Source organism: Anomaloglossus baeobatrachus, chromosome 2, assembly GCF_048569485.1.
Source record: "Anomaloglossus baeobatrachus isolate aAnoBae1 chromosome 2, aAnoBae1.hap1, whole genome shotgun sequence".
NCBI classification, from domain to species: Eukaryota; Metazoa; Chordata; class Amphibia; order Anura; family Aromobatidae; genus Anomaloglossus; species Anomaloglossus baeobatrachus.
Genome location: NC_134354.1, coordinates 171,327,521 through 171,347,648, shown reverse-complemented (window position 1 = coordinate 171,347,648; position 20,128 = coordinate 171,327,521).

Below are 20,128 nucleotides of genomic sequence, written 5' to 3'. Positions count from 1 at the left end.
TGCAATTAGTGTAGGGAGAGCTGCTGGAGAAAGGATAGGGAATTAGAGACATCTAAACAGCTGTAGCTGACTTGTGGAAATTGGTGCACACTAGAAGAAGTGCCACATTAGCACGAAACAGTCACCATTGGCCAAGGTTTTAGCTCCCCCTTCCTGCACTACATGTCCCCAGTGTTTGCACAATAAAGAAGACATGATCTCATCCCTCGGTGAGTTGCTGCTTTTTTCTTTTTTCCTGTGTTGGATCTGAATTTTTGCACTGCGGTCTGATTTTGAGCATGCAGCTTCAGGTCAGGTGTCCCATGTCCGCAATAGCAGTCTCTTTCCTTAGACCAGTGTAAATCCCCCATATGTAGTGACTAACTATTTTTGAGGCACAGTGCAAAGATCAAATTGAAAGGAGCAGTTTTTCCTGGAATGGTTTGAGGGTGCCATGTCACACTGGCAACGACCCTGACATGCCAAAAAAGCAAATCCAACATACCGTGCTTCCCCAAACATAAGACGTCCCCTGAAAATAAGACCTAGCAGGAGTTTTCTGCAAGGCCTAAACATAAGACATCCCCCGAAAATAAGACCTAGTTGTAGCGCAATAATGAAACGTCCATGCAGCAAAAAGAGTTAAAGAATACAGCAGGACACTTCATTATAGAAAGTAGACACCCCCATAAGAAAGAAGACAGAAGAGAGAAGACCCCGCGATCATACTCACCAGACGCCGACCAGGAGCAGTGGAATGCATCAAGGACTTGCAGCGGAACACACACATCAGATCACCCACACATCAGATCACACACACAATCACACATCAGCTTGTACAGACACACTCACCACATCCATCAATACTGATTGCTTCCCGGTGGCTTAAGGACCTGTAACGCTGTGCACTGTGCAATGGAGCTTCCAGGACCACTAAGTGGAATGCATCATAGAAAGCAGAGAGTCCTCTGCTGGCCTGAAGCTAGTAGTATCACTGGATGTGGTGAGTGTGTGCGAGTGAGATTGTATGTGTTGTATGTGGTGTGTGTATGCCATCTGATGTGTAAATGTGTGTGTGTGTGATCTGATGTGTGTGTCGGCCAGAAGCAGGTGAATATGGCATGCAACATATCTGCCGGGAGCACCAGCCGAGGAGCACAGGAGGACCTGGGAGCCACGCAGATGCCCGGAGTCTGGTAAGTATGATGATCCTGGGAAGGGGAATCTGCATTTTTTGGGGGGTAAAATTACCCAAACCTATGTCTCCCCGAAAATAAGCCCTCCCCTGAAAATAAGACCTAGTGCTTTTTTCGGGGCAAAAAAAATATGACAACCTCTTATTTTTAGGGAAACAAGGTAAATGACCCCAATTTGCACACTACACCCCTCAATGAATTCACCTAGGGGTGCAGTGAACATGATTTACACCACATGTGACTCAAAGAATGTTATACAATTAGGTGGTGAAGAAAAAATAAAATATTTACCCCTAAATAAAAAAATAATTTCTCCTGAGTGTGGCAATACCTTACATGTAATCGTGAACTATTTTTCAGGCACAGTGCAAATGTCAGAAGGGAAGGTGCTCCATATTAGACTGTGTGCAGAATTATTAGGCAAATGAGTATTTTGATCGCATGATACTTTTTATACATGTTGTCCTACTCTAAGCTGTATAGGCTTGAGAGCCAACTACCAATTAAGTAAATCAGGTGATGTGCCTCTCTGTAAGGCTATGTGCCCACGCTGCAGAAAATGCGTGGATTTTGCTGCGGATTTCTCGCGGAAAAGCCGCGGATTTCCCGAAAATCTGCAGCTCAGGCACTTCCCAGCCATTTCTATGGCATTTTGCAAATGCTGTGCCCACGCTGCGGATTTTTCCACAGCGGATTTCGTGCGGATTTTGATCCGGAAAAATCTGCAACATGTAAATTATTGTTGCGGATTTTCATTCGGATTTTGGCTTTAAAATTGGGGAAAAAAAAATCCGCATCAAATCCGCAGCAATTCCGCTGTAAATCCGTAGTAAATCCGCACCTTTGAAAACGTGCGGATTTTGCGGGAAAGCTGCGGATTTTGATGCAGAAAAATCTGCAGCTACATTCTCCCGTGGACACATAGCCTAATGAGGAGGTGTGTGGTGTAATGACATCAACACCCTATATAAGGTGTGCTTAATTATTAGGAAACTTCCTTTCCTTTAGCAAAATGGGTCAGAAAAGAGATTTGACGGGCTCGGAAAAGTTCAAAATTGTGAGATGTCTTTCAGAGGCATACAGCAGTCTTGAAATTGCCAAACCTTTGAAGCGTGATCACCAAACAATCAAGCGTTTCATGGCAAATAGCCAAGAGGGGCGCAAGAAGTGTGTTGGGCAAAAAAAGCACAAAATAACTGCCCATGAATTGAGTTAAATCAAGCGTGAAGCTGCCAAGATGCCATTTGCCACAAGTTTGGCCATATTTCAGAGCTGTAACGTTACTGGAGTATCACAAGTTGTGCCATACTCAGGGACATGGGCAAGGTAAGGAAGGCTGAAAAACGACCACCTTTGAACAAGAAACATAAGATAAAACGTCAAGACTGGGCCAAGAAATATCTTAAGACTGATTTTTCAAAGGTTACATGGACTGATGAAGTGAGAGTGATTCTTGAAGAGCCAGATGAATGGGCCAGAGTCTTGATCAGTAAAGGGCAGAGAGCTCCACTCCGACTCAGACGCCAGCAACTTGGGGCTGGGGTACTGGTATGGGCTGGTATCATCAAAGATGAACTTGTGGGACCTTTTCGGGTTGAGGATGGAGTGAAGCTCAACCCCTAGACCTACTGCCAGTTTGGGGCCAGAGATCTTACCTTTTTATGATGCTTTAGTCTTGTAGATAATCCGAAGAACTCACATCAGCAATTAAATACATATTTATTTTAAATGGAAAGATGTATATTCCAAATAAAAGTCTTCAAAAACATAAAATGGCTGGATCAAAAAGAGTTAGGCAGTGAATTAATCTCAGTTCAAAGGGCAATCAAAGATATTCCATGATGACATCAACTTAGATTGAATCCTCACGAACACACTGACCTGTAATTTATGTGTATAAATCAGAAAAAAAATACCTGAGATCACTTCTTGTATATACTTTTGAAGGCTTGTAGGCATTGTAGGCATAAAACAGCTAGTAACAAAACGTAGGTTTTAAAAAAAAAAAAAAACTTTTTCAAGTGTAAAAGTTTTTTTAAATGGAATTAGGATACTTTTAGAGTGCTCAATTCAAAAAGTCCATTACTTTTGCAGAATTGGTTCTAGTTTTTAAGATAATGAATATCCTTGAAAATAATGCCTTCCCCCATTGTGACTTGTGCGTGATAACAAATGCAATAGCTTTTGCTCTTTCTTTTTACTCTTTAACAGTGTCTTAGGTACTTAAATATCTAATATCAATATTTTGTATTTCAATTTGTATGCTATAAATGTAACTTTTTTAAGCCAGAATTCTGCTGTGAATTTGTTGACGAAAGAAGTCGGCTAAAGTTAAAGTTTGTCAACCTAGTCTTGGTTTATACTCAAAAAGTTCTGCCTTATTAAGTATACAGTGTGTCCACCCATATCCTGTCCACCGCGTTCAACTTGAGAATGGTGGCAGCTATAGGCATAGAAGTGGTGACTAGGTATAGTAAAGTAACCATGTGCTACGCAATGAAACCACCTATAGCACCACCTGGTGGAAAACAACGGAGTTAGCATTTTTATCTCGAAAACAGAGCGATATAGACAAAAATAGTGAAATAAAAAATTGTAGGGCATCATCAATTCAATACGAATCGACACCTTGCATACAGAAATACAATGATTAGAACGTGTAAAACTCACAAGGCTGCGAACGTAAAGAGATACATTATGGAGACCTTCCTACAAGTCAGTGGGTATGGTGGCTGCGTGGAGTGGCCTCTACGCTCACCTGACCTGACCCCATTGGACTTCTTTGTGTGAGGTCACATCAAACAGCAGGTGTATGTGACCCCTCCAGCAACATTGCAGGACCTACGACAATGTATCACAGGTGCTTGTGCAAATGTGTCCCCTACCATATTGCACAACGTGCAGCAATATACAGTATGCTTTCCAGAGTCCAGACGTGCATTGCAGCTGACGGTGGCCACTTTGAGCATCAAAGTTAAATGAGTGCCATATGCGTGACCAGCATTCAATGATTTGGGGTGGTCATGGGTTTCATATCATAGCATTTCTGTATGCAAGGGGCCGATTCGTATTGAACTGATGATGCCCTACAATTTTTTAATTCACTTTTTTTCTTTTTCTCTATCTCGTTCTGTTTTCGACATAAAAATGCTATTTCCGTTGTTTTCCACCAGATGGCACTATAGGTGGTTTCATTGCGTAGACACAACTTCTATTCCTATAGCTGCCGCCATTCTCAAGTTAATGGTGGTGGACAAGATATGGGTGGACACACTGTATAAGTTCCTTTTGAAATTATGTTTTCATCAATAAAAGTCTACATCAACAATCATGATGTATTCTGCTACATCTGTGGAGAGTACATGGTTGAAAAACAAAGAAGAAATATCACAGACTGGCTTATTTGGAGTACAGTTTGGAGACCATGATAACTCTTGTTCTCCATATATCATTTGCATCTTGTCACACAATATAGTTAAAAATTAGATTTACCATATGTTTAATTTATATCAGCACAATTTTTGAAACATAATTTTATCTTTTAAATATGTTAGAAGGGTTCAGCAATCAGCAATTTCTCATTTTTCCAACAAAATTTACAAACCCATTTTTTTAGGGACCACATCACATTTGAAGTGATATTGAGAGACCTACATGACAGAAAATACCCAAAGTGACAGCATTCTAAAAACTGCATTCATCAAAGTTCTCAAAATCACATTCAAAAAGTGTATTAATTAAGCCTTTAGGTGCTTCACATGAACAAAATCAATATGCAAGGAAAAAAATGAAAATTTTGCTTTTTCCCACAAAAATGTTCCTTTAGCCCCAAGTTTTGCATTTTTACAAGGGTATTAAGAAAACATGCTCAGTACAATTTGTTGGAGAATTTCTTCTGAGTACGTCAATACCACACATATGGTAGAAATCTATTGTTTGGGCGCATGGCAGGGCTTGGAAGGGAAAGAGCGTCATTTGAATTTTAGACCGCAAAATTGTCTGGAATATATAGCGGACACCATGTCGCATTTGGAGAGTCCCTGATCTGCCTAAACAGTGGAGCGCTACCACAAGTGACTGCATTTTCTAAAATAGTCCCCTCAAGGAATTTATCTAGATGTTTGATGAGCATTTTGAAGCCCCAGGTACTTCACAGAATTTTATAAAGTTGTGCAGTGAAAATTAAAAAATACATTTCTTTCCAGCACCCATGACAGCACCACGAGAGAGAATGGATCCACCCTTCAAAGCCATCAAACCTACAGGAAAAAAAATGCGGTACCTCTCCCTGCAGCAGTTGGTGTCCTGTCCTTCAACAGGGAACCTCTAGGATGGCGGTTTAAGATGGCCTTAAGGGACCGAAGACCAAGAAAATTATTCCCAGCCCTGGCTGGTCGAGTTTGGCAGCAACACAGGTCCTGCTGCAGCCGGCGGAGTTGCTTCGGAGTCATCACAGCGGGCCTATGGGGGCGATCCCTGTGTGTGAGTGCATGCGGTGCCATCTTAGGAGTGGCAGGCTACCACCATTTACCATCAAAGGAACAACAGCAGCCTTTGCCTATACTACAGGCTATCCCTAACTGTCAGAAGCAGCAGCAGAGGAGATCCAGCAGCCGCTCCGGAATTGTTGGGCAGCAGAGCCGCAGCTCCAGCAGACCTAACAAATGAGAGGCCTCCAGAGGAGACTTGTCGGGCGACATGATTCCTGCTCCTGATCTGGAGTCATCTCTTTACATCTGAGAGGTAAGTGACCTTCGTGCAAGCTCACCTTGCAAAGAGAGATTTTTTTGTGTTTTTTCTTGTCTCTTTCTAAGACTCAGGAAAATCTTAGAAAATGCCTAATCCAAAAAGCAGTTATGACAAAGATCTATGGCAGAGCCTGGAACAAGTTGTTATCATCCACAGGTGTGAGCCCAGATGGCTTAGTGCCAGTTGTGGTTATCTTAGAGTTCCTTCGAAAAGGGTTACAGTGGGATCTGGCAGTTAGCACACTAGAGGTTCAGGTGTCGAACTTGAGTGTCTGGTACAACTATGGCCAGGAGACCGCTGAATTTCCCAGTTTATCGAGGCATGTTCTAGAGCCAGATCAAAGTGCAGTACAGCTTTACCTCCATGGCACCTTGATTTCATCCTGTCAGCCATGACAAAGCCCCAATTCAAAACTTTAAAATCCAGATCACTTAAAAAATCTATCCCTGAAGACTATAATCCTGACACTTTGCCTCTCATACCATGCATCCAGCATGGTGTGCGAGGTTTTCCATGGCAGAATGACCCGGGGTTGTCATGGAGATGACCATGGCAGCAATCGGGTCTCTGTGATCCCATTACAGCGTCCCGATCGCTCGAGAGAGCTCCCTGCCTCCTGAATTACTTGAAGTAATAATTTTCTTTATGACTTAATTAGTCTCTAATAGCTTTCTGAAGGAATTTGGGCATGCATTTCTTTAAAACATTGCTACGTTCGAAGTCTGTGGGCAATTGCTTAATATAAACAGTTCTTGTAATGTCCCGTTACAGCATTTCAATTTTGTTGAGGTATAGATTTTGACTAGGTCAATACAACAACTTTTTTCTTTTCTTTGACAGCAATTCTGATTTAGAGTTACTAGTGTGCCTGGCATCTTTGCAGATTTGTTGAATTACACAGAGGAGTATATGGTCAACCCAATGACTACAAGATGCCTAAAACATCAAGAGATTTATAGCTATACATCTCCACATTTGAAAACTTCAGCTGTTCTGTTATGTTCATTTTTCAAGAAACCCTTTTAAACAGTTCATAACTAATCTTTTCAAATTATAATGCAAAAAACTACAAAATGTTTTCACAAAAAAAGTAGGGGTCTTATATTATTTTTTGCTACAAATGATGGGCTAGGGATTATTTTCAGGGGATGTCTTATTTCTTTTCCATGAACATTAATCCACATTTATTCTTCAACAAAAAAAAAATCAACATTTATTCAAGTAGTCATATTAAAGATGAGCGAACAAGAGATTCAGTGTTCCGTGTTCATACCTAACACAGACTTTACAAAAAATAACTTTTGAATTTGAAGTTTAATTGCTTTATGTATGAACATCACTGGCTCAAGCATCGCTGTGCTTGGGTACACTTGGTGCTCAGCCAAGTGCGAGCTTCTTGCAGTGTTTGAATGGCGCGTACTTAGGGTAACAACAGTGTGATCAGATGTAGTTTTATTCCAGTGGAAAAATGATCAAAAATGACCCCTCTAAGACAGGGCAAGGCACAATGTAGTCAGCAGGCAACAACTGACCCTTTGGTTGTTCCAGTATGACTTGCAGACCGAGAGGCAAAGGGCTGAAAATAGTGGAGATGGGCCGAACCATAGATCTCCCCTATTGCCTGTCTGCCACTGCTGCTACCCATTCCCCAATCATGATATTTGCATCCACAGCATTTAGGGGGTTAAACTACTAGAAGCGGTGCAGGCACCACTCCTTGCAATGAGAGCCGAATCTCTGCTGTGTATCAAAAGAAAGAAAAAGGGGTATACTCTATAAGGATCACCAGAAAGTCTATAATTTCAAAGTGAGAAGACTTTATTACATATTTAGTGGATAATATCACAATACAGAGAACACATAGTAGGTAAGACACAATAGACATACAAAACAACCAGACGTAATGTTAAAACATTTGAAAGCCTATAAAGGCATAAGACTCACATGCTAGCCTGTTGTGAATGTCGTCTGTGTGGGTGCTGTTTTGAAGCTCTCTCTGGTGGCCAGGAATGGTAGTGGAGCTGAATCTGAGCCCGTTACTCAGACAGAGGTCGGCATTAATTGGGAATTAGGGAAGTCCTATTGCAGACAAGTGTGGTCTATGTAGGAGAATATTTTTTGTCTTGCTGGCACAGGTTATAATTGTATTTTCCTCAGTCTCTGTTCCAGGCTTGGAGTTCTGTCCATCCGTGTTTCCCTGAGCAAGACTTCTGCAGATAAGTTCTCAGTTTTTTTTTCTTCCTGGTTTACACCCTAGGGTGGTTGTTTTTCCTTGTTTTGCTTTGTATCTGTTTTCTTGCAGGTGAAGTTTGGTTTCTCTGGTGTTGTGAGCATGGTGGCCCCCCTTTGCTTGCTCTCCAGCAGGAAAAGGGATTTTCTTCCTGTCTAACTTGATTATTTACTATTCTGTATTATTGTGGGGTTTTTTGGTATTTTTTTCTCCCATTATTTACAGGAGTACCTGATATACTGATATAGTGGGGGTGAGGTCCATCAGGGTGATTTTTTACTACCAGGAGTTTGGCATTTTTCTACAAGAATTTAGCACTGGCCACAATCAGTTTCCTTTTCTTTGTATCAAGTTAGTTGGGCCTCACCTTTGCTAAATCTATTTTTCTTATCTGTATATTGTGTTTTCCTACATCACCATAATCTTTATATGTGGGGGCTATCTACTTCTTTGGGGACTTCTCTGAGGCAAGGTAGATATCCTCATATCTCTCTGTGAGGCATAGCTAGATTCTTAAGCTGTGACAAGGCGTCTAGGTTTTTAGCAATGCTCCACGGCTGCTTCTAGTGTGGTCTGATAATTAGGGGATTGCGGTCAGCCCAGGTTCCAACTACTCCTGTTTTCTTGGTGTTTTTTCGCCAATCGGAGTTTTTTTGTAATCTTTCATGGTTACCGGATCATAACACAAGCCCCAAAAAGAATCCTAAGACAATCTACAAAATATTTCAGTCCCCGCAGAAAAACAAGTTTTTTGATCCATGTGCTATATAGAACCTAAGCGTTATGAATAGATCTAAAGTATGAGATATATATATATATATATATATATATATATAGATGGGGTGTTATCAAGAAAACCTGACAGTCCTCACAAAAAATTATGTTAGACTTATTTTTGATAAATATATAGTTTGTCACCACCTAAATGCTATGGATAAATATCACAACCCATCCATAGGATCAATATACAGTAGCACAATCCCAAATGTGATGTTATCAAACATTATTTATACAACCAATAGCACTTTAATAGTTTAGCAGTTCCAAAATAACAGTACAAAAATGTATTACTTCAGTATTGCTTCTAAAGGTCATTTTACAAGATATTGATTCATTGGGTATTCATAAAGAGACTCCCTTAGCACACAATTACTTCACTCCAGGCACTCGTGCATTATGGTGGGGCTGACCATTTAAATACACCTTCCCAACTGCTGGTTTTCTAGCTATCTCCTCCCTTCTCTAGCTCTATGAAACCAGAGCTGTCACAGAAGAAGGGAGGGTGGAGATGAGGGAAAACAAGCTTTAACTGTTTATTTGCTGCATTCCCCAAACATGCCTATCAGAGCCTGACTCCACCTGTTCACTCGCCAAAATACCATTTGATATGCTCCCACGCTGTATGTAAATTAGGGTGTTCCAGTTAGATGGGCGTCCTTGCTGCTGCGTCTGTCCCTCTTCTCTGTTACTAATGGTGTCCTTCTGCTTTGATTTATGTGGATGATGCATTCTGCGTCATCCACATAATGAACTTAATCGAGTTCTCGCCTCTACGCAGTAGGCTGGAAGGCCCACTCAGGCACTCTCTGTGGGCAGAGCTTAGAACATTACTATGCAAGCACCAAAATCAGAATGACATTGAAATGACAGAGTTTGGCGCTTGTTTAGTGAAGTTCTATGCTCTACTCACAGTAGGGAAGAGCAGAGTACACCTGTGTAGGCCCGAGAGGCTATTGTGCAGGCGCGAGATCTCGGTTTACTATGTGGATGACGTAGGATGCTTTATTCACATCAATCAAAGAAAGAGATTGTGCTTACAAGCACAAAGGAGGGACAGATACTGCAGTGAGAACGCCCATCAGACTGGACTACTCTCATTTACATACAGCATGGGAGCATATCACATGGTATTTTTAGTGATATTCACGGGGAGTCGAGTGCTGAGAGACACGTTTGTAGAAAGTAGCAAAGGAACAGTTAAAGGTGGTATGATTTGTTCATAGGGTCCAAAACTAATGCTAGGTTCCCTAAGCGTTTTTTTGCTTTGCATTCCGGCCTCGTTTTCATTAAATAAATAATGATATAGTGTAATTTGTGTTGTTATTCATCTGAAGCTGGATTTACCTACTATGAAGACAGCCTAAAGATCAGATGGTTTTTATAATGCCCTAATATTTTAGACCATATAATTCAAAGGGGATGTACTTATTTATTCTCATGAACAATTTTATTTTGTGATATTAGGATTTAATAAAATTTAATTTATCTAGAGTAGCTATTTGCATGCTTTGTTTAATAAAGGATACTCTGGAGTAAGATGCTCGCCCTTTATTAAGAAGTATGCATCTCTCAATGCATTTGGGGAATCTTTCAGCTGTCATGCATCACCATACAATTCTGTAGTAATATACAGCACTTCCTTTGGTGAAAATTGGCAGTAATTAGTATTCCAAGCTAACTGCACTTGCTAACTAAAATTCTGTAACCACTTTTCAAAATGTTGGCAGTTACCGAAAAAATAAATAGTTGCAAAAAAATTCTCTTTTCCATGAGCGTTTCTTTTCCAAAAGCTAAAAGAAAAAAAAAATAGGTACTATTATGCTGTAATAAAGCATAAAAATGTTTTTATTGTTACAATCTTTTCGAGAGCTAAAAGTTAGGATTTTAAAAAAGAGCACAGCACCATTAAGTGCTACTGTAAATAAGAATATAAGAATGTTACCTTTAAGAAAAAAACAAATGCAGATGTAAATCTAATTTTGAATAATTAAACATTACTTGAAAATGTACATCTTTGCATTTCACAAACATTTACAGGTCTCCACTAGACGAATCAGAAAAAAAAATACCCCATTAAAACTCATTTTAATTTCTTCCTACTGCCAATTAATGGGATTCATACCTTTTATGTGGCTGATATATTTTTAATGTACTTTATGTTGATTGGTTTACTATGGTTTTTAGTTTGTAATTTTTCTCTGTAACTTGACAGAATTTCTGCCCTCAAATATTTTGGACTGATTTATTAGTTTATACACCCATGTATTGTGTTTTGGCTTGTGTGCTTTTGATGCAGCTGGTTGTGAACTACTGCTTCACCACATATGTTATATTTTTCCTGATGTGGCTAGACAATAACAGGGTGCCTAATGCCAGCAGCTCCTGCTTACAATATGGATATAATGCTAAGTTTGCCAAAAAGTTAATTTTTAAGAGGACCTGGTCATATTTAAGGGGAATCTGTCAAGTTAAGTATACTCCGTGCACAGCGTGAAGTCGTCCAAAATTTCAGTGCGCAGCATTGGTAAAAAGAGATGCCAAAGACTGTATGAGGGACAGCTAAGAATGGGAATGCCATGAGAAATGACCATGGGGTATTAGCGTTTTTGTTTCTACATCCAATGGGTTTTAGTTTCCAGGATCTCTCCAATCACAGGAACATAATATACAACATTCAATTCAAGTAGAATAAAATTCCTGCAAATCAAATTTCTTGTTAAAATTTACATGATTTGGTGATTTTGAATCTTGGCAGATCGGCTCATCTATATTGTCTATTCCTGTGTCATGTTCAGCCCTATATAAAGCCCTTTCTTTGATTGGGATGAGTTGCAGTGCCAGAGACAGCATCACAAATATGTAATCACCTTTTTTCAGACAGGTCGGCTCTGCTTTTTTCAAATGGACTGAAATTTAAAAAAGAAAAACTATTTAATGCATTTCTATAGAAGAATAACTTAACCTAAACAAAGTTTATGGCGAATCTACAGAGAAAATGACGGTTTTGTTTTAATCTTTCTCTGACAATCACCACCAGCAATCACTTGGACTATGATCTACTGTATAGGTTAAATAGGCACATACATATGGACAAAATGTAGCTAGAGATATATTATAATAATAATAATAATAATAGTAATAATTTTAATTTTATAATACACCAACGTATTCCGCAGTGCTTTACAATTCAGAGGTTCATACACAAAGTCATAAGTACTGACGACCCTTCTCCTGAGAACTTACAATCTACAATGAGGTGGGGGTGACAAAAAGTACAAGTGCTTATTTACAATGATGGTCCAGCCATCTTGAAGAAATCGGGAATAGAGAAGTGCTACATGAGCCAGTCACCAGCCAATCGTTGTAGTGCTTTTAGGTTTGATGGCGTTAGAAGGAGAATTATGTTCAGAGAAACAGTGAATAGGTAAGGACTTTGATTAGGCAACATGAAAGGCTACCCTAAAAAGATGTGTTTTTAGAGAGCATCTAAAACTGTGTAAGTTGTGGTTCCTAATTTCTTATTCCAGATTCCAGAGAATTGGTGCAGCTCGGGAAAGTCTTAGGCCATGTGCCCACGGGAGCTTCTTCTGCGGATTTTGCCACGGAAAACCTGCGGCTTTATCTGGATTTTCCAGATAAATCCGCAGGTTTTAGCATGTACAGACACTCCCCAAGTTATCCTATGGTACATGGGAAGTGTCTGTGTCCACGTTGCGGAATATGTTGCGGATATCCCGCAGCCGCACATAACTGCATGTCAATTATTCCTGCGGATTTATCTGCGGATAGTCCCATACTTACCTGCATTGATAGCAGACACCAGGTCACTTTCCCTCGGTGCACAGGAGGTTGGAGCGCGGTGGATCCATGAGCAGGAAGGAGGAGGTAGGCGGGGCCTGCACAAGCTCCGGTCATGTGACAGCCAGAGCTAGTTCAGGCCCGCCCACCTTCTCCTGCACAGTGTAGAGACGCTGACAGACGCCGGAGAGAAGTGCTGTGTGATGGAGGTATTTATGAACTCCCCCGATCACTGCAGCACTTGTTCTGCATTGAGGATGCAGTGCCGAAGCCATGGTACTGTATCCTCAATGCAGAATGCCCGCACCATATCCGCAGGACATTCCGCAAATAAACCGCAGCATTGAAACAGACAAAGTTGTGCTGCGGTTTTCTGTGAGCTCCTGCAGAATGTCCTGCGGATATAACCGCAGGACACTTTGCCCCGTGGGCACATAGCCTTAGAGCTGGGAGTGGGAGATTCGTATTACTGCGGATGTTAGTCGAAAGTCACTTGCAGAGAGTAGACAATGGGTAGGGTGATAGACAAAGATGAGGGTGGAGATGTAGGGGGATACCGTGCTGTGAAGAGCTTTGTAGGTGAGAACAAACATTTTAAATTTGACCCTGTAATGTATGGGTAATCAGTGCAATGACTGGCACATATTGTAAGCATCCAAATAATGATTAGCCAGATAGTAACTTTGGCTGCTGCATTAAGGATGGACTGGAGAGGGTAAAGTCTACTGGAGGGGAGGACAATTAATACAGAATAACAATAATCAAGGCAGGAGTTGATCAGGGTATACAGTGAGGGTTTTTGTTGTTTCCATGGTGAAAAAGTGGCAGATTCTGATGATGTTCTTCAGATACAGTCAACAAGAACAGGCAAGAGATTGTATATTGGAGGTGAAAGAAAGATTAATGTCAAACATACCACCTAGACAGAGAGCCTGCTGCATAGACTTATTCGTAGTGCCACAGACTGATAGAGAGATGTACGATTTTGAGGAGATTAGTGGATGGCAGGAGCAGTAGTTCAGTTTTGGAAAGGTTGAGTTTCAGATAGAGACCAGACATGATCTTGGAGACTATTGACAGACAGTCCCTGGTGTTCTGTAGTACTGCAAGGGTGAGGTCATGTGTATAGTTGTGTGTCATCAGCATAAAGTTGGTACTGGAAGCCAAATTTGCTGAATGTCTGTCAAGTTGGGACGATATAGAGATATAAGTTAAAAGGGCACAGGACTGGACCCTAAAGGACCCCAATAGTGAAAGGAAAATGAGAAGTGGAACAAATGAATGATACACTGAAACAGCGGTCATAAATATTAGAACAGAACTAGGAGAGAGTGGTGTTCTTTAAGCCACTTGAGTGGAGAATAGCAAGTAGGAGATGGTGGTAAACAGTGTTGAAGGCTGCAGAGAGGTCAAGAAGAATAAACAGAGGGTAGTTACCATTACATTTTGCTGTCAAAAGGTCATTGGTCATCTTGATGAATACAGTTTCTGTAGAATATAGAGTACCGAAAACATAGCGGGTAAGGCGGAAGTAGACCAGGTGCTCTAAGAGTTTAGAGGTGAGGGGGAGATTAGAGACTGGTCTGTAGTTATTTGTGCAGGATAGGTCAAGAGGATGTTTTTTAAAATAATGGAGTAATGATAGTGTATAATAAAACAAGCAAAGGGCAAAACAAAATAGTGGACTGGAATTTTTACATTGAAATATTTTTTAATGTAAACTTAAAGGTAAGGTCTAGTGGTTTTTTTTGTATTACAAGTAGTGATTATGAAATCAAGTATTTTTAATGCAAAATTAAATTAACTATTTAGTTTTTGTTTAATTCTATTTTTACTGAAAAACAGGGTGCTGCCATCTTGGATTTGCTGTATAAACCAAACCAAAGAGTGCAACTGTAGACTGTATGCATTAAGATATATGAAAACAATGAATACATAAAATTTAGGCTGCATTGATGCTATATAAAATATATTACTAAAATAGAGGAACACTTTGCAGTACAAAAATTGTTTGCCCAAGATTAGTTTTCTTTGGAGGGTCCCTAACTATTTGTCCCAAAAATCTACAGATTTAAAGCACTAAGATCCAACACTAAGTAAAAACAGGATGGATTGACAGGCACAGCCAGCCAAAGAGTAAAGGCCGCTTTACACGCAACGACATCGCTAATGAGATTTCGTTGGGGTCACGGAATTCGTGACGCACATCCGGCCTCGTTAGCGACATCGTTGCATGTGACACGTACGAGCGACCACTAACGATCAAAAATACTGACCTAATCGTTGATCGTTGACACTTTGTTCAAATTCCAAATATCATTAAAAGTGCTGAATGCAGGTTGTTCATCATTCCTGAGGCAGCACACATCGCTACGTGTGACGCCCCAGGAACGACGAACAACACCGTACCTGCATCCTCCAGCAACAAAGTGGGCGTGACTTTCCTGTGGCTGCTCTTCGCCCCCCCGCTTCAATTGGACGCCTGCCGTGTGACATCGCTGTAAGGCCGCACGAACCGCCCCCTTAGAAAAGAGGCAGTTTGCCGGCCACACTGACGTCATTAGGCAGGTATGTGTGACAGGTGCTAGCGATATTGTGCGCCACAGGCAGCAATTTTCCTGTGACGCACAACCGACGGGGGCGGGTGCTTTCACGAGCGACATCGCTAGCGATGTTGCTGCGAGTAAAGCAGCCTTTAATCACCTCCTTTATGACAAGGCACTGGGCATTGAATCTAATAGTCGCTCTCCGACCCCTAGACTTAACACGGAGATCTCCCTGCTGTGAGCTGGACACGCTCCCTCTGCTGTCCAGACAACAGCAGAGGGAGGAGATTGACACCATCTTTGTGGAGCTCACAGCGCATGCTGTGAACTGCACTTTCCCCCTGTCACCCATTTGGGATATGTGAGTACCAGCGCCCTGCCGCCGCCACTACCTTCCCCCCACACTGCTCTCCTCGCTGCCACCACTTCCCACTGCCGCTCTCCTCTCAGCTCTCCCCACCGCCACTGTCACTCCCGCCTCTCCCCCTGCTCTCATGTGCTGACCTCGGGCCTCTGCTTCTCAGCTCAGCAGAGCACAGTATACTGAGGAGCGCAGTATACAGCGGTATACAGCTGAGCACGGTATACTGAGGAGCGCGGTATACAGTGGGGCGGTATACATGTGCATGTGTGCAGCAGAGCATTGCAGCCATGCGTGCAGCAGAGCAATGTGGGCATGTGGGTGGCAGAGCATTGCAGGTGTATGTGCGGCAGAGCATTTTATGCCAGCATGTGGCAAAACATTGTGGATGCGCATGCATGCAGCAGAGCATTGTGGGCGGGTGTGCATGTGGCAGAGCATTGTGGGCAGTTATGCATGCAGCAGGGCATTGCAGGTTGGTGTGCATGCATCAGAGCACTGCATGCGTGCGTGCGGCAGAGCATTGCATTCATGCATGCGGCAGAGCATTTTATGCGGGTGTGCGGCAGAGCATTGTGGCCGGGCGTGCATGCAGCAGAGCATTGCGGGTGGGTGTGCATGCAGCAGAGCATTGTGGGCATGCGTGCGGCAGAACATTGTGGGTGTGCGGCTGGCAGTGCATTGCAGGCGTGTGAGTGGCTGAGCATTGTGGGCATGCATGCAGCAGAGCATTGAAGCCGTGCATATGGCAGAGCATTGCGGGCATGCAGCAGTGCATTGCGGGTGGGCGTGTGGCTGAGCATTGCAGGCTGGCGTGCATGCGGCAGAGCATTGCTGGTACGGGGCATGCAGAGCGCTATGTGGGGAGCACTATGCAGCTTTCCTTGGTGACACGTTCCACAGTACAGGATCACTTTGCAGTCACCAACAAAATGTCTCCGCACTGTGTTCCTAAACTTCATTCTCTCTTGTCCTGTAGGAAACACCCAGATTGGGAGGGGGAGCTGTGACATCATACACAAAAGAGAAGATTCCACCCACTTTTACTGCAGTTTTAATGTGAGCTAGTTCTACAGTAGCTCTGCAGCAGGATTTCAGCAGCTGTTCCCCCTATTGTTTGAGTGGAAAATATCAAACTTTTTAATTTTGTTTATATTTTTCACAATTAAAAACAAATAATAATATTTCAACAAAACATTAATACTTTACATTTTTTCAGTTATTAAATTTAATTTTGGTTGCAGCTTCATTATTCTAAGGGTGTGCAAAATATGTGAGGAAACCCAATGTGCCTACCAGGTGTCATGACAGCTCATATATATATATATTGTTCAAGAAAATATCCCTAAAGCCTGCTTTACACACTTCAATAGATCTTTCAATCCGTCGTCGGGGTCAAGTTGTAAGTGACGCACATCCGGCATCGTTCGTGACGTATTTGCGTGTGAAACCTACATGCGATCAAGATTGAACGAAAATACGGTGATCGCATACACGTCGTTTATTCCTCATACATTGGACGTTTGGTAGTACGAAACTAGTGAATTGTAACGTGTGACATCCCTCATACGATTTTGGTGTCTGATGCTATGTGCGCAGGTGTGCGCTCTGCACCACAGCTTAAAAAAGGTCTGCTTCAGAGCGCAGCTGAAAAGCTGCGTTCTGAAGCGCCTCACAATGTCTGTCATTCACTAATCTCTGTCAGTCCGTCACTATCTCTGTCCCTCTCTCTCTGTCCATGTCAGTCTATCCCCCTCTCTCATATACTCACCGATCCCCGATCCCCGGCGCTGCACGGCGTTCACACTGCTCTGGCGGCTTTTACTGTTTTTTTGAAAAAGCCGGCCGCCCATTAAACAATCTCGTATTCCCTGCTTACCCCGCCCACCGGCGCCTATGATTGGTTACAGTGAGACACGCCCCCCACGCTGAGTGACAGGTGTCACACTGCACCCAATCACAGCAGCCGGTGGGCGTGTCTATACTGTGCATTGAAATAAATAATTAAATAATTAAAAAAACGGTCCCCCCCAATTTTAATACCAGCCAGATAAAGCCATACGGCTGAAGGCTGGTATTCTCAGGATGGGGAGCTCCACGTTATGGGGAGCCCCCCACCCTAACAATATCAGTCAGCAGCCGCCCAGAATTGCCGCATACATTATATGCGACAGTTCTGGGGCTGTACCCGGCTCTTCCCGATTTGCCCTGGTGCATTGGCAAATCGAGGTAATAAGGAGTTATTGGCAGCCCATAGCTGCCAATAAGTCCTAGATTAATCATGTCAGGCGTCTCCCCGAGATACCTTCCATGATTAATCTGTAAATTACAGTAAATAAACACACGCCCGAAAAAATCCTTTATTAGAAATGAAAACACAAACATATACCCTGGTTATCCACTTTAATCAGCCCCAAAAAGCCCTCCTTGTCCGGCGTAATCCAGGATGATCCAGCGTCGCTTCCACCGCAGCTGCATGGAGGTGACCGGAGCTGCAGCACACACAGCCGCTCCGGTCACCTCCACACAGCTAATGAACACAGCCGGCGATCAGCTGAGCTGTCACTGAGGTTACCCGCTGTCACTGGATCCAGCGGTGGCCGCGGGTAACCTCAGTGACAGGTCAGCTGATCGCGCGGCTGTCTTCATTACCTGCGTGGAGGTGACCGGAGCGGCTGTGTGTGCTGCAGCTCCGGTCACCTCCATGCAGCAGCGCTGGATGCGACGCTGGACCATCCTGGAATACGCCGGACAAGGAGGGCTTTTTGGGGCTGATTAAAGTGGATAACCAGGGTATATTCCCATCCTGAGAATACCAGCCTTCAGCCGTATGGCTTTATCTGGCTGGTATTAAAATTGGGGGGGACCGCACGCCGTTTTTTTTAATTATTTAATTATTTATTTCAATGCACAGTATAGACACGCCCACCGGCTGCTGTGATTGGGTGCAGTGTGACACCTGTCACTCAGCGTGGGGGGCGTGTCTCACTGTAACCAATCATAGGCGCCGGTGGGCGGGGTAAGCAGGGAATACGAGATTGTTTAATGGGCGGCCGGCTTTTTCAAAACAGTAAAAGCCGCCAGAGCAGTGTGAACGCCGTGCAGCGCCGGGGATCGGTGAGTATATGAGAGAGGGCTGCTCAATTCACTTACTCAGGAGATTAGCGGTCACCGGTGAGTCCTTCACAGGTGACCGCTAATCAGGACGCGACACAGACAGAGCCGCAGCATGCCAATGAAGTCGGGTGAGGTTCACCCGAGTTCATTCTGACAGTGCGGCTCTGTCTGTGTCTGCTGTCATCTGCCATTCAGCTCTGCTACATGGCTGTCTGTGTCTGCTGTCAGCGGCCATGTAGCAGAGCTGAATGGCAGATGACATAGTAAAAACGCATCCCTACACATTACACACGCTTGTCAAGTCAATAAAAAAAAAAAAAAGGTGCCCAATGCATACGTCACAGAACACATGATCCAAAGGATCGCACACAAAATTGATCAAGTTAACATAGACTACTAACGCACGTGTGACAGCAAATGAATGACCTACGTGCAATCTCATTAGATCGCATATGCGACCTGGGCGTGTCACATCGCATACGAGATCGCATACCTAATTGTAAGGTGTAAAGCTGGCTTAAGGATATAATAATCTTGTATTTACTGACACATATTACTTCTCTATTGAGCTTAACAAAGTGTAGATATAAAATGCTTGGTATTTTGCAGGTGTGTTCCTTGCTTAATTTCTTTCCACTAATTAAAACTGATGTATGTTTTAAAGTGTCAATCATTTTGACAATTTACTGAAATAATTCAATTCTTACATGTTTAGACTTATTCTCTTACCAAGGTAAAACAAAGTGGGCTTTTGTATACTACAATGTTGCAATTACATCAATTATAGTTCAATTCTTAAAAGATTTGGCAGCACTACTTGTTGACTAGAAGAAAACTGAGAAACTGGTTCTTTAAAGTTCAACTTTAACTTTGTTATAGGACACATTAACAGTATATAAAAAAAATTCCTATGATTAATGACCATATAAAAATATACAAGTAAATTGTACCTGTATGGCACACCCATCTGTCATTGTTTTGGACAAGGTATGTTTTCCTGTAGTTCTGCTGGCATATTTTTTATGTGCATTAAAGGGGTTGTCCACTACATGGACAACACCCTTTCGATCAGTATGTTTGCCGCCGGTAACAAAGAAACAAACTTATTCTCACCTCAGGTGCCTGCGCCATTCCATCAGTGTCGACACTTGAACTTCCAGGGTTCACGTTACATGGCTACATCAGGCGAACCCTGTGGTCAGTTAGTGTTGGCAGAGGTAAGAGATAAGTGGCACTCTTCAAAAAAAGGGAAGGAAAGGGCTACTCAAGTAGAATTTCACTAATAGCAAATAGGTAATGAGCGCTAGCATCAGCATCACTACCTCTTGTCTTTAGAAGTATCAAACATCAAGAGGAAGTGAACATCCAGCTA